Source organism: Pinus tabuliformis, chromosome 9 (genome assembly GCF_031772625.1).
Source record: "Pinus tabuliformis cultivar Carrire ecotype Pingquan chromosome 9, CPIR1, whole genome shotgun sequence".
Lineage (NCBI taxonomy): Eukaryota > Viridiplantae > Streptophyta > Pinopsida > Pinales > Pinaceae > Pinus > Pinus tabuliformis.
The window spans coordinates 1,715,077,658-1,715,104,506 of NC_142307.1; the positions used below are offsets into that span (position 1 = coordinate 1,715,077,658).

The 26,849-nt window shown below is 38.6% G+C and overlaps 1 pseudogene; it reads right to left on the minus strand.

Moving 5' to 3' along the window:
• Window positions 1–22,822, minus strand: part of LOC149155558 (expansin-A10 pseudogene) — a 30,892-nt pseudogene extending 8,070 nt beyond the window's left edge.
• Window positions 22,823–26,849: the final 4,027 nt, after the last annotated feature.

The window sequence follows — 26,849 nt, forward strand, 5'->3', positions numbered from 1 at the left end:
CTAGTTTGTTAGCTATGATTTAGTCATGTTTGGTTTTATTATGGTTTTCAGTTTTAGTCTTGAGTCAGAGTCCATCTGCATAATGTCAGTTTCCGTGTTTTGACTCCATTTCCCAATGGATGAAGACACTGTTTGTTCTCCCAAAGATTTGTAGTTCTTGGCACCTCCAAGGAGCTACCATCCCCATTCGAGCCAATGTTAGAGTCGGTCTTTACGTCCCTCCGTCAGAGACCATTTCTCTTTTTGAATTTCATTTTTAGGTGTCTCACTTGATTCACTCAGTTGCATTTTGCTGGGGGCATGCCACAATCTGATAGAAGGGCCTTGTCACTTGTTACGCCTCATGCCTTATCCTGTTGGCTCAGGTCTATTCATCAAATAAATTTTAAGGTCATTTACAGTCCTGTTTGATGTCCAGGTCAGCAAAGAGTTATTTTGGTCATTAGGTCTAGGGCTCAATGCCAGCAGGCCAGATCAGAATAAGTTTTCATCGCAAAATTTCGTCGTTATATTGCTTGATCGTGACTTTTCTTCAAAACCCTATTTTGAAGAAAGTCGTCATTTTGTTCTTTGTAAAAAATGTCATGTACATTTTTTAAGTTTCCAGTTGTCAAAATGTCAGGCGCAGCACTGGTCATCCTTTGCCATATTCAAAATCAGTCATCCCTACAAAATTTTATAGAAAGTTTCATCATTCAAGTTCGAAAGTCAGAGGAAACAAAGGAACAAAGTTTATTTTAAAATGTGAAAAGAGCCGAAGCCAAAACATTACAAAAATGGGTTTGTATGAAGAAAAAATCAAGTTCTCAATTATATAAGGTAATTCCATTGTTTTTACAACCAATCTGCATGCCAAAGACATCACAAAAAGTTGAGTATAAATGTGGAGGAACAAAATCGTGGTTTGAAACCGGGACTGTGCATTGTAGTTGTGTGCGCGGTGCATTGGGAGCAGGCGTGGCGCATAGGTGCGATGTGACACACATAAGCATTTTCCATAGTGTAATTTTGCACTGGCGTGGCGCATACAACCTGCGTGGCGCGCTGGGTGTGCGCGCAGTGCATAAGGCTGACAAGCCAATTTTTCACCACGACTTCATCAAAATTTCAAACTAACTCAATTTCCTATGCTCCCTAACTGCAGGTGTGTCATATCATTGTTTTTATTCATGAAGGAAAACGCTTCACAAACTAGAGGTAAAGGAGGCATTGAATTTCTTGTATCAGTGACTAATTACTTCAGATGATGGAGAAAAAATGCACTGGTAAAAATGGTATGCAGGTCAATACAGCCAATGGAAACTACATTTCTAAGCTCTTAACTTTTATACCATCTGCTCAAATCATCAAACAAGGTGACACAACTAATTTCTTCAAATTGAAAGCACGAAGAGCTTATCATTTTTACAAAGAAAAGGGGATTTTAAGCAAATGAATATGTGTTCACTGGTATTGAAGGAGATATTATTGAGTTTAGCAAAATTGCAGCTGGGATCGTTCATTGACAATACATTTTTCCCTTTATTAAAGGTGAAATCTTAGTTCAAAACCATTTTTATTAAAAGACAATTTTTATTCAAACGACAAAAAGGAAAGCGAACGGTCAAAAACTGAATGCCTAAATTTAAAATGAAGACATCAACCATAGCAGAGAGATAGGATTGGAGGTCTATTTTTGTCTTCAGTTATGATTCAGAAGGTCCACACTACAGGTTCTGCCTACTCATTGGTCATCAAATAGATTTTATATGTAACGCTACTCCTTTTCAGAACAGGTGGTTGGATTTTCAGCTTTTATTAGTTAATTATTAAACAATTCCTTTTTTTTTGGTCGATCTATTTTCTCACATGGGGGCTTATTTATTATTGTAAATCATTTGTAAAGAGAGAGTTCTGGGAAAGTGTGGAAAAAAAAAATCACCGCTTCACTGTACAGTTTTTGCAGAGAATTAATGAAATGATGCAGCTCTGATTCATGAGATTCATGTGGTATGAGTTTAGCATATGTTTCTTCTTTCTGTTTCGTATGTATCTTGTTATCTTTTACTATCCATTCATAATCATTTCTAGTTGAATGCTTTTAAGTAAGAAAGGTAGAATCCAGTTTATTGCTCTGCCTTGGGAAAGTATTTATGATCTATGTGTTTTCTTCCGTTTGAAAAGGATTCATTTATTATGCCCTTTTGAACCTCTAAAAATCCTTTCCACTCCATATTATTTCAATTTGATTGCTAAACTTCCTACCTATCTTGCCCCATGAAATACTCTATGTATTTGATTTAATTTCTCTGCTCATGTTGTCCTTTGTCCCATACATCCCTAAAAATTCAGTCATTCATTAAATTATCTCTTTCATATTTATTTACTAGCCTAAAATCAGTATTCATTTTGAGTCATCTCAGACCTTATTGTTTATTTTTACGGAGTGTGACCCAGAGAGAGCCCTCTCTTGTTCTAGTAGGGCTAGCTACCAGACTGAGTGTGGTTTGATGTGGACCTAGAAGCTTTCCTTTTCAGCCTAAGTTAAATCTATGCTCTAACATGACCCAATCTTCATCTCACATTGTTATCATATATATACGATCCAGATCATTGTCACTTTATACATAGTCGCGAACAGGTTCAGTACAATGCTCTCCTTCTGCAGGGTCTAGTGGCACTACAACCCTGAGCTACTTCTTCTCAAACGTCATCTTTCGCTTCTTCAAGTTTCTTACCCTGTTCATATCAATAGTCTGGTCAATCCCTAGTAGTGCAAGGTATGGGTTACTGTCATCCACTATTTCAATGACCTCAAAGTTAGCCAGCGTGATCACACCCTCAATGTCCACCGTTACACCATATAAGCACCCCCTAGGGATAATCTCTTGTTGATTTTCCATGCGCAGCTAAATAGGATACCACTACAGCGTAGGTCTCCCCATCCTTTCCCACATATGCTTAGGTAGGACATTGCATCAGACTGCAGATCCAATATTACCTGGTCCATTTTATATTTTCCTATCTCTGTGGTCAGCCTCAACTCGCACCCCATTCACATCTTATGCTTACCAATCTTTCTTTCTATGTGCTATTCAGTAGGAGTCTTTTCCTTATTGGTTCATTTGTTTATTAACTCTTGCAACACTTCTACCTCTTTCAGATTGCGCAATAACCTCATACAGGTCTTCAGAAAAGTAGCTAGTACCAAAGGGTCTACTTCTTTTGTCGCACTAGTTTCAGGTGTTTTCCCCTGACTTCTTGAGGTAGATGCCTCAGCAAAGTTCTTATTTTCTTCCATGAAAGTGTCTTTAGCATGATTATGGTCAAAATATACTTCCTTCTTAGCAAACTTGCACACCTATCCATATTCCTCAAGCCACTTACCTTTATCTACACCAGTCGCCATGCCACTTCTCAGCATGATATTTATGCTCTGAAATTCGTCATGGGGCTCAACCCTCATCATCTGAATGTTTTGCGTAGGTTGTTGGGGCTGCGCCTTATTTTGTTGCATCTTTTCCATAAGGACTGGACATTCCTTTATGGCATGGTCAAACTATTGACGATACTGACATGATGGACATGTGGGGTTTGTACAATCTTGTGCGAAGTGCCCTGCTTCGTCACAATTATAGCAGATTACCTTCCCACACCCTCGACCTGGTCCAGCACCCCTTCCTCGTCCCCGGCCTTAGAATCCTCTGCATGTTGCTCCTATGCCTTGATCCTGAGGCTAGTTTTCTGCCTGCATTCAATAGGTAGGGGTTCTATCCATCATAAACTCGTAACTTCTACAATGGCATTCATCATGGCCCACATATTTACAAAAATTGCAGAACAAGTCTTGAGGGGTCTGTACAAGCTTCCCTAGTAAATGGCAGTTATCAATAGCATGTTGTCCTGTAACCTGACAGATAATGTACCATAGTGTAGCTCTCACACTTGTCCCAATGCTATTCTCTCGCTTTAGGGGAATAAGCCCTCCCCCAATAATGTAGTTCTTATAGACTGGGAAATGGTCCTTATCATGTCCATGGCTGTTACACTTCAGACACCAGACCTCAGTGCACACCTTCGGCTAAGCTTCCTTTCCTTTCTTCAGGTTCTGCAACTCCAAGTGCAGGCTTTCGAGCTGTGAGTAAATTTGTTGAACTCCAAGGTTCGTATCCTGTATATGCGAGGCATCCAACCTCATCGTGATCTCCAAGGCTTCCGCTTGCATTGCTATCTTCTGCTATGACAAAGGTACTCTTAAATGTGGCAAGACAAATGCTACATACTAGTCACAATGCTGGGAATCTATGATTATCGTATTAGCTTGCCTTATCAGGAATTTCAATCTTTGATCAAAGTCCCAAGGTGCCTCATCTACATTTTGTTGGATTTCCTTAAACTTAATTACTGACTGTGCCTCTGGCTTAGGCTTATTGAACTCCTTATTCAAAGCTTGTTGGGTATTTTCCAATGTCACGTTGGGGAAATCAGTGCAATACTTGATGTACCATGTTAAGGTGCGATCCTGTAAGGCTCTAACCAGCTGCTCTTTCTTAATATTATCATATGTAATCTTCTGTGTTGTTCATACATCTCCTGCGACAAACCAAAGTTTTTCAAGATATTCACTCCCTATTCCTTTAAAAATGGGCATCTTCATCGTGTTTTCCATGTTGAATGGTGGAAAAGGTGGTGGAGGAGGTGAAGGTGTAGGTGTATGAGGTGGAGGTGGAGTGGATGGATGAGGTATCCTTGGAATACCCTATGTAATTAACTGAACTGTACTTCGTAGCGTAGTCAACACCGTCCCTTCGTCATCGCTTGTAGGGGGTTCAATGAGTGGACTGTATTCTGCGTTGGATCCTCCGTTTCTTCTAAGGAATATCCCAATTTGTGTAGCCCCAAACATCAATGTAACTACATAGCCCTACTTTCACGCAACATCATTTTAATCACATTCTTTAAATATTTTAGATACTTAGCTCACGGTCCTTTAAAGAACCTTCATTCTTCTTCGATATAGCTGATATTCCTGTCGATCGTAAAATAAGTCACAAAACTTCCCAATGTGAGACCAATCTAGTGATCCAAAACCTACACGATATTGCTTTCTGATGCTTCCAAATGAGGCACTAGCTTAAGAGTACACACTATAGGACCATCAAGCCTCTACGTCCCTTAACTATCAACCAATTTAGACAACCACTCATGTAGTTCTTCAGGGATGAAAAAAAAGAACATGTCGATCTCGTCTATGTACAAAAATATCTACAACCACTGATCCTTGCACAATTTATATCTCCTGTTCTTTTGAGCCGCAAATGCATGCACGTTTTGGTCAATCCACTTGTCAATCTCTTTCTTGATAGGAAACCATTTATCATACATCTCTCAGAAAGATCCTAGTCCTGGCAACAAAACCATTTTTTGGCTTAAGGGGGCTTGTCCCAGGTTCATAGTTTTTTGTGCCAACCAACAAAACCCTAACTACTGGCCCTTTTAGTAACAACTCACATAACACAAGCTAGAGTCTCACCCAAACCAGTATTAGGGGATGCTAGAAATAGGTTTCTGCATCCAGATATAATGTGAAAAGTGGTCTTAAGTTCTTATAGCTAGGATCCGCCTTCGCGCAGATTGATATTCTTCTAGGGCTCTCTACTGCAATTCTAAATAAATAGATTCTAAACCTCCGTGAAGGTCTGCGATCAGTCTCTATAGACCCTAAAGAAGCCATATATCTACTTTCATGCACTAATTGATAACCCTAGATCTGCATTCGTGCAGATCTATCTAATTCATCAAAATTCATAACAGATTCAACATTTATCTTCTCAAAAACAGGTAATAACTTAGTTCATGCATAAATGTTATAGATTCAATAGATTCACGTAACATTTACAAATTATTTCATAGAAAACATATCAATGGGTGATTAGAACATAACATAAAAAGAATTAATAATAATACTTAGATGCAAACTATCTCTCCAAATCAGTCTTTATTAAGCTTCAGCGTTTATATTACAGACTCCTTCACCCTGAGCACTCAGCTACAGGGGTTTGCGCACTTAGTTGCAGACTTTCCAAGGCCTCCTATGCACTCAGCTACAAAATCCTTCCCCTTTCGCCTAAGTACATGAAGTAGAACCTTCCTTCTTTAACACTTGCCAAAAACATAGTCTCTATCTTGACTTAGTTACTCTTAGCTACCTATTAGACTCAATATGACTCAACTATATATAGCTTTTTTCAATACAATACCATGGTCTGCAGACAATGGGTGAGTCTAAAAAACTGACCTGTCACTTACCCAAACAAGGGGCTAAAGCCCCTTTCAATCCTATCTTGCTACATGCTTCGCATACAAATTTCATGGAGGGTTTACATTCTTTACAAAAAATTTATAAAATTGGGTTAAACTAACCCCAAAACTGACCCTAGGGACCCTATCCCAATAACTAGCCTTAGCTTCTCTACTTGGCATAGGAGAGAAAAACTATTCCTTGGAGAAGTAAGTAGTGACTTAATGTTCCATATTCGAACTAGTGTTCCCCATTGTAATTGATATACCTGGATCTTCCACCTTATAATTGAAGCTCTATGAGCCTACACATTTTCATGCACGTATCCCAAATGTTTTAGGACTCTTCTTGGGATGTTTAGGGTATATATTTTGTTCATTTGTACTGGAGAAATTGAACTATTTTGGTGGCCTCAGTACTCATATTATTGTATGTGTGTTGTATTCGCTTTAATATCGTTGTGTAAGCTATTTTGGTAACGAATATTTCCATGCTATCATGTGCTTCTATTATGATAGGACTATTACTCTCCTCTTAGAGACTCACTTTTGGTCTCCCCTCGTGAAGATTTCCTTTTACATCCTATAATTGGTGATTCACAATGTCATCTTACATTCTTATTCAAGGTTTATGTATATAATCTCTTATGTTATTGGTTGAAACGAAGATGAACCTTTTTGTTATGGTGGTTGGGTCAATACTCCAGATGGGCCTCCTACTCTAAATTGCGTGAGGTCTAATTGGAACTTCACATTGGGGAGACCCCAGTATGTTGTCGATATCTAGAACCATCAACATTTTGGTGCTAGAAGGAGGGCCATATGAAAAGTTGTGCCCATTGAGTCTTTTTTGAATCTTTTATCTTAAATTGAGCTTTCCAAAATCATAATCCCAGGATGTTTTTTTAAGGAGCTTGATTTTACCATCCCTATGGAAATCATTCATGACTTGTCTCCATTCAAGTTTGATGACGAGAGTGAACTAACTCGGCTCAAAAACATCTTTCAATTTATGCATTTTTGTCTCTTTAATGGAATAAATTGTAAAGATGTCATGGTCAAGTTGTTCACCCTCGCATTTGAATGTCGAGTTAAGAAATGGTGTCATATGTTACCTGCTTCTTCTATCCATTCATTTGCGCAACTTGTTGAGGAGCTTCATGAAGTCTTTGACAGGTATGAATATCAAGATGTATGTGATAATATTTGTTTTCTTGTAATGGAACCTGGTGAATCTGCAGAGGAATTTCTTAATCTGTTTCTTCACCTCTATTGTGAATTTCCCAAGGGAGTTATTGATTCATATTTTAATATGGAAAATTTTAGAATTTGATTCTACTCTCTTTGAGATCTTTTGAACCTAAACCCATGGATGATTCTCTCCCCAACTTTTTCTAACCATGGGATACCTCAATCTTTCGAGGAGGAGCCTATTATTCCTTTTGTTCCTTGTCCTCCTACTTCCCAGTACCAATTCAAGTGCCCCCTGGTGATGATGTTAAAGTTGAGATATATGAAAATCGAACTATTGATTTGTCCATTCAAGCTCCATCCAATTCTTATGATTCACATCTTACTGAGGAAAAATTGGAATGGTTCAATATTTGCATGGACCCTGAAGTGAAAGTTGATCCCTCAAGTTTTCAAGGTCATATTGAAGTACATAAGTCCAATCTTAAATTTTATCCAAATGAAAAACCAATTTTCTTTGGGGATATTCTGAAACCACTCCCACCTATGTTTCATGATTCCTTGATTTATGATCTGTTGGTTTCCATTAGGGGAATTTTGAGGTCTAAAACGGGCCTCCTAAGCAAAATGTACAACCAAAATAAACTTTATAAGAACCAATAGGATTCAAGATGATGATGTCAACCATGGGGGATGATTAACCATTTTTGGAGTAAAAAATTAAAAGGATTAAAAAATAATAAAATAATAAAACTACTTTTTCAACTCGTATTTTCAACTTATTTCCCTAAGTTTTTACTCAAATTTCGAGTGGGAGTACTTGTTGGATGCAAAATTTAATTCCTCATCCAAAGAGTACCCATGTTGCATGCTTTTGATGGACCTTTCTACATGAAAAATGAGAAATACATGAAACAACGTGATTGCAATCATGTTTTTAATGTATTTCTCATTTTTTTGTGTAGCAGGGTCCATCCAAAGTATGCAACATGGGTACTCCTTGGATGAAGAATCAAATTGTGCATCCAACGAATGTTTACACTCATAGTTTGAGTAAACTAATAGGGAGATAAGTTGGAAATATGAGTTGGAAAAATAGTTTTTCTTTTTTCCCTATAAAATTTGATGATATAATGTAATCTTATTTTATTATTTCCACTATTATTTTATAATTTCCTTCGTAGGCCCATTTTATACCTCAAAATTCCCCTAATGACCTACTTCAACTTTTAATGATGTTTAACCTGTTGTTCCAAGTGGTAATCAAGAGAAAAGTAGTTGTATTTAACATGTAGAGGAGAAAATTGTTGAAGATATCTTTTATCTTTCCCACCTTTCAACATGATAATATTACGTTCTCGGCTAATATCCAATCATTTAATCTTGATAACTTTTAAAATGAATCTAAACCCCACATCCAAGTTTAGAATTTGGATAATCACCACCGTGATATCCCCATTTCCATTAACACATATGGTGGTGAATATATAAGTATATTTGGTGATATCTTCTCTTCTTCTGAGGGCTTAGATTTGAAAGGTATCGATTCATAATCTATTTCTCATAGTTTATAATCTCCATTTATGAATTGGGATGCTCTTTTAATCTAGAATTATCATGATTCTTCTTTAATTCATAAATCTTTGGATGAAATATATGAAGCCGTAAGTTGTCAGGTTCTTGAAGTATTGGAACATCTTGGTCAATCTGAGTGTGATATTGGTATGCCTATCTTTGAACATTTTTATAGGCCATTTTGTCATATCTAGTCAGTGGGCATGAAAATAGGATCATTCACATCCTTTAAACATTTTTCTATTCTCCCTACACAAACCCCTAAGAATGATTGTTTCTAATCCCTGACTTTATGCCTAAAAGTACCTTATTTCAATCATTTTAAGGACCAACGCACTTTGACCCCTTATTGTTGAGTGTTGACTGCCAGGTTTCCCTAATCTCCACTTGCGCTGATCACCAATATGTTGTTTAGTGTTGGGGGTGCATTGATTCTATAAATTTGGGAAAACAAAAATTAATCCCAAAGATTCCTCTTCTAGAAGCTTCTAGGATTTGTTGTAACTATTTATCTTAAACAAAAATCTTGAATCTTATCCTATCCTACCTTGGAGTTTTCATCCCTTATCCCTTGAGCTCATCCTCCCATAAAGAGTGGATCTCAAGCGTAGATTGCTAAAAGGATAAGAATTCATGAACTACCTCCTTCAACTATATAGTTACCGTCATTGATATGAAAGGGGTTGGCTTTTGGAAAGTGATTCTACCCTTATACTACTGATGAGAGAGATATCATTCCCTGCATTAGGGTGATTAGAGGTGCACTTTATGATAAGGAAAGAGAAAGTCAACTTGGAGGATCTCATCTACAAGATGAACACCTTTTTTTGGTTATAACTCGCTCCATTTCTATTAATGAGAAGAGTTCTTTGTTTTCCTATATATGATGTTATGGTTTCATGTATTTCAATACCACGTTAACCTATTGAATAAAGTGATTGGATGATGTTACATAGATCTCATACATCATTGGATTTTGTTGTGTCACTGTGTAGGTTCTAATTATAACAGTTTTAGCTAGGATTGGAGCATACAAACCAAGGAAGGAGAGAAGCATACAATATATTCTAGGTAGGCTTCATCCCGTTATCTATTTACTTTAATGAAAACATTAGTCTCCTTCTATTTCTTTTGTTCTAGGTTAGTCCACCAGGCCTAGGGAAGATACATTTATCCACAGTCATAGATTTCATATAGAAAATTTGCAACCATGCTGGGGAATGATGTATTCCCTTGGTAGTTTCTTTTTCCATTGTGCTTGTCTCACCTCATCTGCAGACCTTTACTATCTTCGTCAGTTAAGAACAGACCTAGGAAGGCCTTTCATTGAGTCTCAATTGCAATCCTTGTGTCAAAACTTTGCATCCCTAGACTAACACACCCTCTGGTCTTTTTGATAGAGTTTTGCACCCTAGCTGACTCTTCTTTGAGCTTCAGTTGCATAGAATTGGTGCTTTCTTTGCACATGCACTGGCAACTATTCATGCATAAGTGTAATTTTTCCTTGATTTCCTCTCCGATCGACTTGATCTAGCTGCTCTTCCTTGAGCCTTTAAGTGTCTTGTGGTCTCTCTAAAGCCTCCTGTCAGCCAGATAAGTCATTCTTGTGGACAAGACTGACCTCCCTAGTATCTAATTATATCTAGCGACAAGCAAACCAAACAAATTCTATCTTTCTCTAAATATGCAATTTATAAGTAAAGGCAAACAAGTGTTTTAAGCCTACCTTGGGTCCAATGCAAGTTTGTGGAAGCCACGCTCTGTTGATCCAAATGAGCTTCCTTGTAAAGAATCTGCAAACACAAATAAGCACACACATTAAATAGCACCTGAAAAGCCAATATAATAAAGCATACTTATCATGATGATCAAGGAATTCATGAAACAAATCACATAAGACAATTTGCTGAGAAAAAAGAATCTGATTGTATTAACTTAAATCAAAGAAGAACTTTACAACCTTGCTGCCTTGATGTTGTACAAGATCCACCCAGGGTCCAGCAAGAATTTCCTCTACTTTGACAAGTTTCACTCTCTTCCCAATGAAGCCAAAAGGTATGTAATCTCTTTTCTCAAGCTTAACTAGGAAGTCTCAATTCCAAGAACATTTACCCTCAAAAATGTTCAGCTTCTAACCCCCCTAGCAACCAGCCCAATGCCTTAATTTATAGTGCAATGGAGGGAAGTTACTAGGTCCACCTTCAAAGGGATAAGCTCCTCTCATCAAGGGATTAGCTCCTTCAGTTTTGGGATGCATGAACCACCTAGGAGCGAACCACTCACGTCAAGATTCCTTCTAGAATCATCCAGAATTAACCACAAGTGAGTTTTTAAGAATAAACTTGCGCCTTTTTGACTTTCACAGGGGTTCGCACCCACTCCTTTAGAGACATAGTAGGTAGGTCCAGAGGTAACATGAACAAGGGGTGCGGGACCACAGGCAACAGTGAGAGAAAGTGCAGAACCAAAGCTTTATTGATTTTTAAGGTCTTTCTCTCATTTTCAAATATTGACATGAAGAGCTGAGGTTTGAGACTTGCTAAAGAGGACAGTATGAATGATGATAGACCCATACTAACTGCAAATAGTCATGGTGACAATATTTTGTGTAACAGATTTCCCCCTAAAGTGTGAATTTTGTAGTAGATGAGGATTTCATTTATCATCTAAGAAGAGTGAAGTACTTTATCATTTCGAGGATCATCTTGTGGAGAGCCCAGTTGGAACCTGTAAAAACATTCAATGCAAAATATATATATATGAGATCATATCATCGCTGAGGTAGGCATTCCCATATTCAGATCAAAACTGACTAGAAAACTAACTACTGCTCTGATATAGGAATGATCTTGTAATACATCACAAGTATAGACACATGTAGACACAGTATGGACGCAACCATCTGTTTATGAATATTCCACTGTATAATGAATAAAAAATTCCTCGCAGCCTGGATGGTGGAAACTAGATCCAGGGTCTTGATTTCTACTTCCCGAAATAGTATGATTCTATCCATGTGAATGAATGTATCGAAGTCGAACATGGTAGAAACCACTTGATTACCAGTCAATGATGTAAACTGTTGACAAGTGTGACAGAAACCACCAGTAATGTCAATGGCTCTCAAAGTACTCAGTACAATCCATGAGATGTGAATAGATGTGTTGATGTCAAACATGTCACGGAATCCTTTGATCGAAGGTCAATAATGCAACCTATTGTCGAAGGTGAGAAACTTGCCATTGAGGCATGCAGATCTCAAGGTACTGATGATTTCTAGATCATCTTTCTAGATAATGAGCTGAAGTCGATAGAAAGCGATCCGTCGTAGGAAATCCCACAACACGAAATCATAGATCAAGTTTGAAGAAATTTAGTTGCAAGGACTGACTCAGGGATGGTCAAGATGGATGACAAATATTTTCCAGATGAATGGTTTATTTGCACTGACCTCTTGAACACATCACGACAAAGCAGATGGTTTGGTGACAATTGACCCAAAGTTAATACCCAAAAACCGGCTGAAGACTTTCAATATGGTTTGATCAACTATTAGGCAAAGGATTTCCCAACCTAGGTGAATAAAAGTGTCGTGTTCAAGAGTGGTTACAAAGTATGGCAAACAAGCTCATTTTTCTCTCTTTTCCCCCACCATTTCTAGCAAGTACCTCTTTATTTTTTGACAAGCTTGAGGAGGATAACATTTGCTTGATTATAAGCTCATCCTTTAGATGAGTCCAACTTAGTTTAAATTCGAACCCTAAGAAGGAGTGGTCTATTCCCGTTTGTAATTGAACAGGTCCTTTACTGTTAAATTTTAACGAGTCCCGTATATGAGAAACTTGGCGTTTTTCAATTTTAGAGAGTCTGAAAAAGTTCAGAAGTCTTCATGGTTGTCCTTTTTCATAAATTTGTGTCTCCCAAGCCTGAAAAAGTATAAAATAATACTTGAGAGAACCGCTTGATCATTACGACCAAGGAGTACTTTTCATAATTAGTGCCTGTGATCCGAAAACGTAAAAAAGCGATCAATGACATGTCATTTTATAACCAATATCGAATTTGAAACGATAAAAATCTGGCAATCTTTTCATGTTTTTATGGTCAGAAAAGGGCTATAAGTGGACCGTATTTTTAGTTCCGATTTAACGAGCTTAAAAAGAAAAACTCGACAATATTTTCATGTTTTAGGAGTCAAAAAAGAGCTTAAAGGTGACTTTAATGTTTTTTCGTCAAAAATGACCAACTTTGCCTGAAAAATCTGTTATCCTGTACAAAAACGCAAACATTACTCATACCTGTTTAAAATGGATAAAAATGCTTCAAAAGTTACCTCCTTAAAGTGAAAAATAAACAAATTAAAAACTCATTTATTCAAAAAAGCTTATAAAAAGGGCTTTTGTAAATTCATTTTTACCGTTTGACTTCAGAGTGAGAAAAGAGAGCTTTTGGTCAGAAACTTCCCATGAAGATTGCGGAAAATCCGTCCGTTGGAATCGAAAGCCATCTCCTCCAGGTAATCCACATCATCCCACTCTTACATTTCATCCGTTTGAAAATTGGTTTTAGGGATTTATTTTGTTTTTTGGGAAATTTTTTAGGTTAAAACCCGAGCGCGGGGGTCCGCAGGCATAGCACAGGTAACCTGCAGACCCCGAATTTTTCATAAAAGGAAAAAAGTCAGGGGTCTGCACCTACCGTGAAGGAAAAGTGCGGACCCACGCACTGTCTCTAACAGAGAGGGTGCAGTCCCCGCAGCAAAGGTTTTTAAACCTAAATTTTTCAAATTCCACCCAAAAATTTTGATTTTAGATATTCTAAACCGCCTTTTTATTAAATGCAGGGTATAAATCATGGTTGATTGGCGGGAATGGGAGCACGAGGATGTAGATCTCGCCACGATTAATCATCAACCTTTGATTGATGCATTGAAGGCATGTGGCTTATACAAATTTTGGGCCATACCTGGCATGAGGGCCTAGGTGGAATTTTTGCAGTGGCTGGTAGACAGATGGAATATATAGAATCAGTGCTTCTTTATTGGTGGTCACTAGCTCGAAATGGAGCCGGAAGACATTTACTTTTTGACTGGCTTTCCTAAGAGAGGTGAACATTTGACTCTATTCGGGACTAGGCAAGGTGGCCAGTCTGTCGATAGCCTCCGGCTAGAGTTTTGTAACGACCAAACTAGAGACAAAGGTATAGATATCAAAACCATATCCCTTCCTGAGCTCAAAGTGATTACGTTTATTGTTACCAGGCTCTGTGGAAGCGCAACACTACATATAGCCACTGGATCCCAAATGCGGATGGCAGTAGACTGCTTTCGAGGCACCATCTTCAACTGGTGCGAGGCTGTGTTGGCTAATATAAAAGGCCAACTGACTAGAGCAAAGAACGGACAACTGAAGACCTTTGGATACGGTGCTTTAGTTGTGAGCTTTGGTCTGGAGAGGGTCCAAATGTTGGTCCCACAACATCTTACCGTTGGAGCTGGACTTCCCCGAGAGCCCAAACTGATGCGCTGGGTTGCAGTTATGGCCCGTCATCCTGAGGAGGGAACAGAGGTCATTCGATTTACTCCTGAGTATTTTCATTGGTTGGAGAACCAATTTTTTGCTATTTAGGACTTTCCTTATGCTTGGGTAGATTATCGTGGTGACCCATACATGGATCTTCCACCAGGAGAGCAATGGGATGACTCAGGTAAAATCATTTTCAACATTTTCTAAATTTTTTATTTTATCTCGTCCCAAAATTGATAGTAAAAGTTTCAAATGCAGATGTAGGTCCACGGCGACCAGCCACTCTCTAGCCCTATGAGAGGAAACAACCAGCTGCAGCAGCACCAGCCCCACATGACGAATCTACAGAGACCTTTGCCGAATTGGAGAGTCATCTAGATCATTTGACAGCAGACATTCTAGAGACCAGCATAGAAGACATTCCTCTTAGGCTACAGCGTTATATGATTGGGGTCCCAGGACCTTTCAGGAGGTTCCTTTGTAGGGTGGCCCATACAGTGGTTTCTTATCGTGATCATCACCAATGATAGGATGATCGCCTGTTGTAGACTCATATGACATTTTTGCTTTTTGTATTATCACTTTTGCCGATCATAAGGTGTTTTTCAACCTATGATCGAAGATGATGTATATTTGACACACTTCTATGCTATACTATATCACTATTACTGGCTTATCTTGTAAAACATGTTATGGAATGTTTTTAAATTTCCTTGTATGATTATTACAAATGTCTACTTAATATTCGAGAAGCAATTGCATCTGCTAATGTATTTAAATATCTCGGAATATGCTGATATTCAATATAGTCAAATTCATGTTCCAAGAGACAAACTCTCAAAAATAATCTCAATAACACTGGATTTCTAATGGCATATACTCTATTAAGCTGTAATACAACAAGTTCAGAATCTAACCTCACTATCAAACTCCGAATCCCAAATGAGATAGATTTAGATAATAACTCAATCACTGCACTATACTCGGAAATGTTGTTCGTTTTTTGACCGAGGCCTACCCCATGCATAGATACCAACTCGTCAGAGGGCGAATAAATAACCCAAGCTGTGGAAGAAATGTTCCGTGTATTATGACAAGCACCATCAGCAAAACCAATGTATGTTTGGAGAGGTGTTGACATCTGCAATATTAAGAGTAAAATCAAGATAAGTAGGAATAATGACAAAAAACACTCTCTAAGCTAAGCACACTTTTTAATCTAAAACACACCAGCTAGAAAGAAAACTAACCTAACTAAAAATCTCCACACCCAGATTTAAGCATAATACCTCTTCAGGTAAAGACCATTTCTAGGTTTACCTAAAGAGACCCGTCAAAGTCTACCAATTCATAGGCCTCTTTTGCCAGCTTTCGCTTAATAACATAAGGACCATGCCACATGGGTATGAATTTTCCAGCGCCTAATTTATCATTTGCTTGATCGTACAATAAGACTAGGTCTCTTTCTGAAAAATTACGAGGGGTAACATTTCGATCATACTGAGCTTTAATACGTTTGGCATGAGTTTCGATTGCTAATGCAACATCGCGTCGATTCTCATCTAGCTGAGCCAAATATAACAAATGTTTTTCCTCTTCAGAAGTGGCTAGAAGTAATTCGATGGCCATATGCAATCACGAGATTTCGCATTCAATGGGTAACATAGCTTCTAGACCATAAACTAGTTGGAAAGGAGTGAAACCGATTGACGTTTTTACTGAGGTTCAATATGCCCAAAGCATTGAAAATAACATGTTATGCCAATTTGACCTATGAATCCCAATGATTCGTCAGATCATGATGACTAGAACTTTGTTGATGGCTTCAACCAGACCATTAGCCTATGGATAATATGGAGTTGAAATATCGTGACGCAAGCCAAGTTGGTCTGTAAGTTTAGTCATCATAATATTTCGAAAATGACGCCCATGATCAGTGATAATCACTTGTGGAACACCAAACCTAACAATTATCTGATTGAACACAAAAATCACAGTAGTTTTGCCATCTGCCTCAAATGTAGGCATCGCCTCGGCCCACTTGGTAAAATAATCTACCACAAGGATGATATACGCATGCCCCCCGGCCAAGTGAGGGTTACTTGTAATAAAATCGATAACCCATTTCGAAAAAGGACTGACAGAAATTATAGGGTGGAGAGGAGCAGGTGGAGCACGCATATTTCGACAAAAAATTTGGCTGTTGCGGCATTTTTCAGACCGCGTTAATACAATCTTTAAAAAAAGACGGCCAGAAATAGCCAGTGCGCAATATCTTTTGGGTTGTGGCAAACCCAGACATATGACCGCCACACGCTCTAGAATGACAGTCATTTAGAACCCTTTCAGATTCCTCATGAGTTAAACAACGTCGGAAAATAGAGTCCGCCTCATGATGATAAAGTGTATCTCCAATAATTTTGAATTGTTGGGACTGGAATCGTATTTTCCGACATTCTGATCTTGAAATTTCTGGCCGAATGGATTGCGTTTGGAGATAAACTATGATATCTCCATACCATGGATCTAAAGTGTTGATTAGAAACAAGGATTCGTCCGCAATGGGCTCCTCCGCCACAGTTTCCGTGTCAGCACGCGGGAAGTCACACATTAACTCTGCAAAAACTAAAGATTTCTTCGACTTAGACTTTTCAAATTCCAAATCGAACTCCTGTAGGATCACAATCCATTTGGGGTACTTTCCCCCCAGCAATTATTTGGTCAAAATATAGATCATAGGGTTGCAATCGGAAGTTACTGTAGTTTTGCGTAGTAAAATGTAATGACGAAAACGTTGGACAACTTGAACAGCTGCCAATGCCAATTTCTCCACATGTGAATATTTTAGCTTAGTTGGATTTAAGGTTCGACTAAGGTAATATATCACATGTTTAGTACCGAATTCATCTTCCTGAACTAACACCACTCCAATGGTGGAATGCGAGGCGGTAAGATATAAGAAGTAGTCTTGGTTGTAGTTGGGAGGATGCAATAACGGTGCATGGGTCAACGCGTGTTTTAGTGCATCAAAAGATTTGTCAACTATCTCATCCCAAAAGAATGGAGTATTCTATTTCAACAACCAGGTAAAACCCTTTGTGATCTCAGCGTAGTTAGGAATGAATCGACGTAAAAGGTTTGCTTTCCCGTGCAAACTTTGGAGTTGGCGAAGACTCGAAGGAGGAGGCAATTTGACAATAGCTTCAACCTTCGAGGGATCGACGTGAATGCCAGCTTTCGAAACAACGAACCCAAGTAACCGACCCGTTTCTATACAGAAAACACACTTGTGTGGATTCAACCTAATTCGATAATGCCTACACCTCATAAAGATTGCTCGTAAATGGATGAGATGATTAGCTCGATGTAATGAATGAGCAGGTAAATCATCAAGATAGGGTTGCACAATGTGCTTGATGTCATGAAACACATAAGACGTGGCTCTTTGAAAAGTTGCCCTAGCGTTCTTGAGCCCAAAAGGTAATTTGCAATAAGAAAATGTCCCCCATGGACAAATGAAAGCCGTTCTTGGTTGATCAGCAGGTAGAATATTTATTTGATTATATCCGGAAAAACCATCCATGAAGGAGAATATTTCACTGGCGGTGCAATCATCAATGATTTGATCGATATAGTGAGTTGGGTAATTGTCTTTTGGACGGTATCGATTAATATCCATATAATCGATACATACTCTTATTGTTCCTTGCTTTTTTTTTATAGGAACAATATTCGATACCCAATCTGTTAATGGAATTGGATAAATGAAATCTGCTTTAAGTAATTTTTCAACTTCTGCTTTAATGGTAGCAACTTTTCATGGGTGGATCTGACGCAAACGTTGCCAGATGGGTTTAGCATACGGGTAAGTTTTGATTTTATGAACAACAATTTCTGGGTCAATTTTTGGGATTTCCTCATATGACCAGGCAAACACGTCGCAAAATTCTTAAAATAGGGCCTTATATGTTTGAATTTCATTTTCCGTACAAGAGGCACCTATATGAATATTTTCAACAATTCCAGGCTTAACCGAAATGTCAATAGGAATAGTTCGAGATATGTTTCCCAAATTTAACTCAGAATCAAGATTTTTCATTGGATTTTGAGGTTCCTTGACATAATCAGTCGTAAAAATAGATGAAAAATCATTTTCAAGGCGATCAATCTCAGGTAAAAACGAAGATCTATAATGAAGATCTTCCCATGGTAAATCATCAACACACAGGATTTCATGAATTTTCTCATCAGTGTGAACAAGTTCGAAAAACGTTGTTGAATCTGAGTTTGATGTTGAAAGTGATTCTTCATGGACCACATTCATTAAGTCAATTTTGGTTGAAGAAGGGTTGGAAAACGACTGCACGGCCTGATACGCAATTTCGTATGGACTCAAAGGCATAACATCACCAAATGAATCTATCTCAGATTCGAAAGGTATGATCCAAGGATCATCATAAACAATAGTGTCGGATGAAATCATATGAATGATTGCAGTAGAAGATGATGCGTTGATAGGAGGAAAAGGAAAAGTTCCTAGTAAACCAGAATCTTTAACTAGTCTCACTCCAACATCCTTATAAGGGATGGTTGTTTTGCCGACATGCTGAATACTTTCAGAAGAGGCTGGGTCAGATGAAAACTAAGTCAGCTGGTCTATAGTTACGATCTTTCCATTATGAGGGAACTTTATAAGCTGAAAGACCAATGAAACAATAGTTGTCATAGCGTAAGACCAACTACGATCCAAGAGAAGGTTGTAATCTAGAGGGGCATCAACCACCTCCACATATAGATTAACAGTTTTGCCTTCAACCCCTATAGGTAAATCCTATAGAATGCCAAAAGGATGGAACCCACAGCCATCAAAGGCCTTTAGAATCGTCGGGGATTGATTAAGTGTAGGAGAACCAAGTGATCTCCAACACTGGATCGACATAATACACGTTGAGGCTCCCTCATCAATCACAGTCCTATAACAAGGTCTGTTTTTGACTAACACTAGAATCTGGAAAGCCATTTGATGAGGTAAGCAAGGTGTACTATTTTCTAGATCAAAAATTATGAGATTCGAGTCCTGAACATCAATAGCTCCTATAGCCCACAATAGCAATTTACGTTGTGCCAGACATGATTGTAGCACTTCCAAAGCCGACATTGCTGAAGGTGAAATAGCCAAATCTTCAACAATGTTATAGTTCTGAGCCGCTCTCACATGTGGATTGAAAGCTGACTTTCGAAGTATACCCTTCGTGGGTGGTTTAATTACTAATTCTGGGTTAGGTTTCTCGATCTATAGTGACATCATTGGGATTCATAGGTTGAATTGGCATAACATGCTATTTTCAGCGCTTTGGGCGTATCGAACCTCAGTAAAAACATCAACCGGTTTCACTCCTTTCCAACTAGTTTATGGTCTGGAAGCTGTGTTACCCATTGAATGCGAAACCAGAGATTCTGGGTTCGATCCCCAGTGGAGTCGCCATTTTGTTGGCCGGATAAGTCGTTATTGCGGACAAGACCAACCTCCCTAGTATCTAATGATATCTAGCGACAAGCAAACCAAAAAAATTCTATCTTTCTCTAAATATGCAAATTATAAGTAAAGACAAACAAATGTTTTAGGCCTACCTTGGGTCCAGTGCAAGTTTGTGGAAGCCATGCTCCGTTGATCCAAATGAGCTTCCTTGTAAAGAATCTGCAAACACAAACAAGCACACACATTAAATAGCACCTGAAAAGCCAATATAATAAAGCATAATTATCATGATGATCAAGGAATTCATGAAACAAATCACATAAGACAATTTGTTGAGAAAAATGAATTTGATTGTATTAACTTAAATCAAAGAAGAACTTTACAACCTTGGTGCCTTGATGCTGTACAAGCTCCTCCCAGGGTCCAACAAGAATCTCCTCTACTTTGACAAGTTTCACTCTCTTCCCAATGAAGCCAAAAGGTATGTAATCTCCCCTCTCAAGCTTAACTAGGAAGTGTCAATTCCAACAGCATTTACCCTAAAAAATGTTCAGCTTCTAACCACCCTAGAAACCAGCCCAATGCCTTAATTTATAGTGCAATGGAGGGAAGTTACTAGGTCCACCTTCAAAGGGATAAGCTCCTCTCATCAAGGGATTAGCTCCTTCAGTTTTGGGATGCATGAACCACCTAGGAGCGAACCATCCACGTCAAGATTCCTTCTAGAATCATCCAGAATTAACCACAAGTGAGTTTTTAAGAATAAACTTGTGCCCTTTTGACTTTCATAGGGGTCCGCACCCACTCCTTTAGAGACAGAGCGGGCAGGTCCATAGGTAACATGAACAAGGGGTACAGGACCACAGGCAATAGTGAGAGAAAGTGCGGAACGAGAGCTTTATTTATTTTTAAGGTCTTTCTCTCATTTTCAAAGCTTGACATGAGTAGCTGAGGTTTGAGACTTGCTAAGGAGGATAGTATGAATTATGATAGACCCATACTAACTGCAAATAATCATCGTGACAATATTTTGCGTAACACCTCCATTTGGTTTTCTTTCATTTTTTAGTGCCTTTGGTAAGGATTTGTTTATATTTTCCTTTGTTCTTATCATTAGGTCATTTTAAAACTAATTTTGTTTGATCATTGAGTTCTTAGATGAATTGGTGTTCTAGTCATCATTCTAAAAAGCTTGCTTGAATCAATGATTGAACTTTGCATCTTGTTTTTCTTCATTTTATCAAATTAAGTGATTTGAAAAGAAAAATATTTTCACTGGCATTAAGGGTTTTGTGTGTGCATCAACATTAGAATAGTTGCATTTAAATGGGAATTGTACTTTGCACATTCTTTGTTGCATACTCTTTGTCCTTTCTCGTAGATAAATTTTCATTGAATGAGAAAGATTTCATTTCCTCATGATAGTTTGCATTTTAGGATATTCAGGTGACATTCATGGTGAGCTCCAAAATTGAAACTTTTTTTAAGATAAACATTAAAATTTATTTAATCAACCTAAGGAGCATTGGCAACATTAACGCAAACATATATAGGTCTAGGCTAGAGACATGTTCCAACATTGTTAAACGTAGTAGTTGTCGTTGTTTGCCAGCGTTGTATACTGGGGTGAAATCTCATTCCATGTATGTGAGTGTATATGATCATTCTCCACATACCTTTGCGTATATTGTATGGAACTACGCGTGCGTGAAGTATATGGGAACACTCTCATCGAATGGTTACAAATTAAAAAAAACTACTACAAATTGGACTTCCACGTACCATTGAGTATATTTTGGAAGTCCCCTATAGGTTGTTATCCTCACCATAGGTAACCAAGTAGCCACCTTGTGTGTCATGATACATCGAGCAAAACATGCGAGGAGATTTCCTTCACGTACTTAAGTCATTGGTTCACCAAGGTGTATATTGCAGTTCATGGTTGCCTAGTAATCCTTTATGACTATTTTACCCTCCTTTTGATTTATTTTTGTGTTAATTTCTAAATTTTTCCATCCAACGTGGAAGAAAAAAAGCCCTTGCTCCATTGTTTCTGTAACATGCAAAATAAGCTTCCTCTTCCACTAAAGACTACTCCTGTCCATCATTAGAAGCATAAGAATACACAAACTAATGAATTGGGAAATTTGAGAACTACTTTTGGTCCTCCTCTTGAATATGATCAACCATAATCATCTTTCCCTTTGAGTATTGAGCCCGAGATCACCTCTACTCTTTGTAGTGCATCTGACACAAATGAAACATAATTTCCTAAAACCTTATTTCCTGAGGTTAGTGAACTTGACTTTCCCAAGTCATAAAATTTATTTCCTAAGGTTGTTGAACCTGAGGAACCTCAATCATCATCACTTGTTACTTTAGGACCTTCCCCTTCTCTTCCTTTGTCTCAAAGGGAACCTCCAACCATATATCATGCACCCGATGGTGAACCTCTTCCATACGGTCTTGTGAGTATTGAAGAGATCCCACAAGAAGAGCCTCATCCTTCTACTCCTATTCATTGGAGTGGACTCCATTTTTATCAAACTTATCCTCTTCCTCCTCTTCAAACTCCAACAAAAACTCCTTTACCTAATTCTTTTCACTCACCTGCATATTTGTTTCCACAATGTTCATTGTTATTGTTAACAATGACTGGATCTGATATGACTTCCCAACCCGTGTCTACTAATATGGTTGAGACATCAAATTTTGCTTCCTCATCCATGCTTGCAACATAAGTAGAGGAAAATGTGTATGGTGGCCCGTCCATCCCACCGAGCTATCACTAATTATCTCGTACTTTCTCAAGTGCATCTTCCAGTCCTTGTACCTATCCCATGTCATCCATTTCAAGAATTCCATCTCGAACTTCCCTTATGAATGCTACTCATCCCGCTCCTTCTCCTCCCTACACCTATAGTTGAACAACAAGATGGCCCTTATGTTAGTGGGCAAGGATGTCTTCAACAACCTAACTCTTCTTATATTGGGTTCCCTTCATCTGGGTTGTAGTTGCCTCCATCATCCCATCCTTCTATGGTAGGGGGGAAACATGTTGTTGGTATACCTCAAATTGGTAATTAGCCTTATTATAATCCTCCTTATCCTAGGATAGTTTCTAGTTGTTTGGAAACCTACTTTTCCCATCTAACCTAGTTTGATTTGGCACCGATTCTTGAATTCTCAACCTCTGTCATCTTCATCTCAAATTCCTACCCATCAATTTGTACATCAATAAGCTTAAATACATGTAAGTCAAGCTTTAGAGGCTAGTATTGCATCTAAACCTATTCCTTTTGTATCTGGTACCCCTCGCGTTCCACTTACCCATCATTTACAAGGTGATTTATAGTCTCAACCACTTGGGCAAGGTATTCCTCCAATTCTAGTAGGACAGACCATGCACAGCATGGCAGAGCCTCAATCGAATCAACCTTATGCTAGGATGATACAAAATATTGTGGGGAAATGATATATACCTTACCAAGGTATTCCTCAAGTTCCTTTTCAAGGCCAACATATCCATAACCAACCATTCCATCCTTTACAGGGTTATCATGGAGTTGGTTAACAAGGTTATGCGTATGCTAGTTAGCATAATCCTCCTTATTTTGGTGCTCAGGTTCCTCTTTATTAGAACCATCCTTGTATGAGAATGCAAGTACATGTTGCTCAAGCTATCCTCCAACGAATTTTAACTGATAGTTAGCCTTTGTGGTGACTCTTGAATTTCTAGACTTGGTTCGGCTCACCAATGACCCTATCGCTCATTCGCCTTTGTGGCCAATAATTCCTACCAAATTTCCTGATGATATCCCAAAATTCAATGGGAATCCTAGAGAAGACCCATTAACCCATGTTCTGATGTATCATCTTGGTGTTATTCGAACTCCCTTCATGATGATTCCATATTGTTACCGGGAAAAGTGTCTATTTAGAACTGCTCTATCCCACTAAGGTGAGACAACTGACTTAGAAACAAACAGAGAAAAACTACTTTTGTATTTCCTTTATGAACTATAGATAGAGAGGAATAGGAAGAACCAACCTGTGTCTTGCGCTAATTCTTTGATCCAATCTCTCTCTTCTTTGACAGCTTCCAGCTATCTGCTCCCTTACTTGCCCAGCTTCACCAAGTACCTGTAAGATCACAAAAGAAGAACACTATACAAAGACATGGATCTATATTCATAAACAACTTAGGATCAGATTTAAGTTAACCATACAAATGTAACAAGCATCAATGATACAAAAGCATGGAGGAAAAACTCAAATAGTTTTTATTGATAAACAAGAAGATCCAGGAGGAGTTACAACCGATGATTCCTGACCCAACATCAACCTCCCAGCAAAGAAGCCCCTCTTCACCTCCAACAAAGAATAAATCACCCAATACTCTGATATTTGTCTCAAAACCAACAACAATTCCTTACAATGTGCAAAATTCCAGCCTCTGGATCTCTGGGATGAGGGATCCATATATAGATATGTGTAAGGAGGATGAGTCAGCTTGTGATTTGATTAGTGTCTTCTCTTTGTCAGTTCTTGCTTCCACTTGGAGACTGAAGGCCTCTTACTCATCCTTGGTCGAATTCAGTGAGGCAAGTGTCATAGGAGAAGATTCTGGAATCTTCCATTGTCTCTCCACCTCGCAGAATGACACTGCCATTTGTCATTTCTCGCCCAACGCACCCTCATAGTGCATTTAGGTGTGTTGCAACGCATCTAGCTAGTGGAGCAACTGAAATGATCCTATTTTGACTTATTCTGAGCAGTTTCTGGCGGAGAATTTCTGGGAGAAGCTGTAATTTGTTGACCTTGTTCCTTTAGGGGTTAGAACAACACTTTTAGGGACTTAGGAGCCCTTGGTTTATGGACATTTCATGCTTGGAGTTGTAAGGCCCAAAAATGTCTATAACAGTTGCCCCCTAAAGTATGAGGCCGTTAACCTTTCGGTGTCGGGTGAAATGCTTTATTATGAGGATCCGAAGTTCTTTCAATGCTGGGAGGAGACCTGTAATAAGATACAATACAATACATTATCTTCATACTGTTTTTCATGATTTAGCTGAGGTGGGCATTCCCATGCTCAGCTTTATAAATTCATTCTCATGTACATAGGATAGACAATCGTCTGATTGTAGACTGATGATTCTGATAGAGCCATCATCCTTTGGTAGGATGATTATTTGTGCTACAATGTTGTACATTTAATCTCTTTATTTCCCTGGATATATATCGCAGCCCGGATGGATGAAACTAGATCCGGGGTCTTCAATCTCATCCAATCTTCACTCGATGTACAAGTCGATCCATGTGAGAAATGTTCTGAAGTCGAACATGGAAAGACATCGCTTGATTACCAGTCAATGATGTAAACTGTTAACAAGCGCGAGAGGAATCACCAATAATGATAATGATCCTCAAGGTACTGCAGTAAAATTCACGTGGTGTGAAAAAAGGACTTGGCGTCGAACACCACGCAAAATCTTTCGGTCGAAGGTCATTGATGTAAACCTGTCGCCGGAAGTGAGAATCTTGCCATTGAGGTATGCAAGCTTCAAAGTACTGAATGGGGTGTTCCTAGACCAACTTCTTGGATAATGAGCTGATGTCGAAAAGAAGTGCTCCGTCACAGGAGGGCCTTAATGAATCCCATATCAATGACACGGAACGGAGCAAATTATTTTGATGGAGGTGAAAACGATCTGATGATATACGGTTCAGGGTGGCGGTCATGAAAAAATGGAGTATAATGTATGGTAGTGGGTGGGACACAGGTGGCTTCTCTGGATGACTTCTCTTGAACATGTCGGCGACACTGATGTGATGGATTGGTAGCATTAACCCCAAATGTGGATGGTATGGTGTGACCATGGCGATGTGACCAGTGAATGAAACAACCCAACCCGACTCGGACACGGAGTGGAAGTGTCATGTTCAAGAGAGACTTGCTACCAATAAAGATTCTTTGAGTTTTCTTCCCAATTTTTCCCCAGTCATTGCTGACCAGTACCTCTTTATTTTTGTCAAGCTTGAGGAGGATAACATATGCTTGTTCTATAATTTTCCCTTCAGGCAAAACCATCGCTATGTTTTAACGAGCCTAGCGATAGTGAAACTCGTTCTCGTCTAAAGACAAGTTTGTCGCTATTAATCTTTTTAACGAGTTTAACGACAAAGATAAATCAGTCCTTTTCAATTTTAGAGAGTCTGAAAAGGTACGTAAAGGTAACTCCAAAATTTCTTTTTCGTCATCTAATCCCTTAAGTCCGAAAAAGTATAAAACAATACAGAAGGGATGAATTTTCGATAGTTTTAACGAGCCGAACAAAACAAGCGCTCGATCTTTTTGTGCAATAATCCCTCAGGTCCAAAAAGATTAAAATCTAGAGGAGGGATAGCACTTCCTGTCCCTTTAACGAGCTGGAGAGGCCAATGGTTCGGCAATCTTTTCATATTTTACGAGTCAGTTGAAAAGAGCTTAAAGGAGACTCGTCTTTTGAGGAACGAGTGATAAAATGGGTAGCAGCTGATTCCAGGTAAGGTTTGGAATTTTCCAATCACGGCAGTGTCACAAGGATGGCTAGTGAAATCACTCTTCGCAGCTGTTCTTCAAAATGGGTAAACAATCAAGTGGAGGTGAATGATCAGCCAATGAAAAAGTGGAGGTGATGGTGCAAACACGACCAAGGCTTTAATGGCTGAAGTACTACATTCACGGTGGTTATTTACCGGGGAATAGTTCAATTTTTAACGAGCTTGAACCTTGCGGTAACACTGCTCGATAAGTTTGC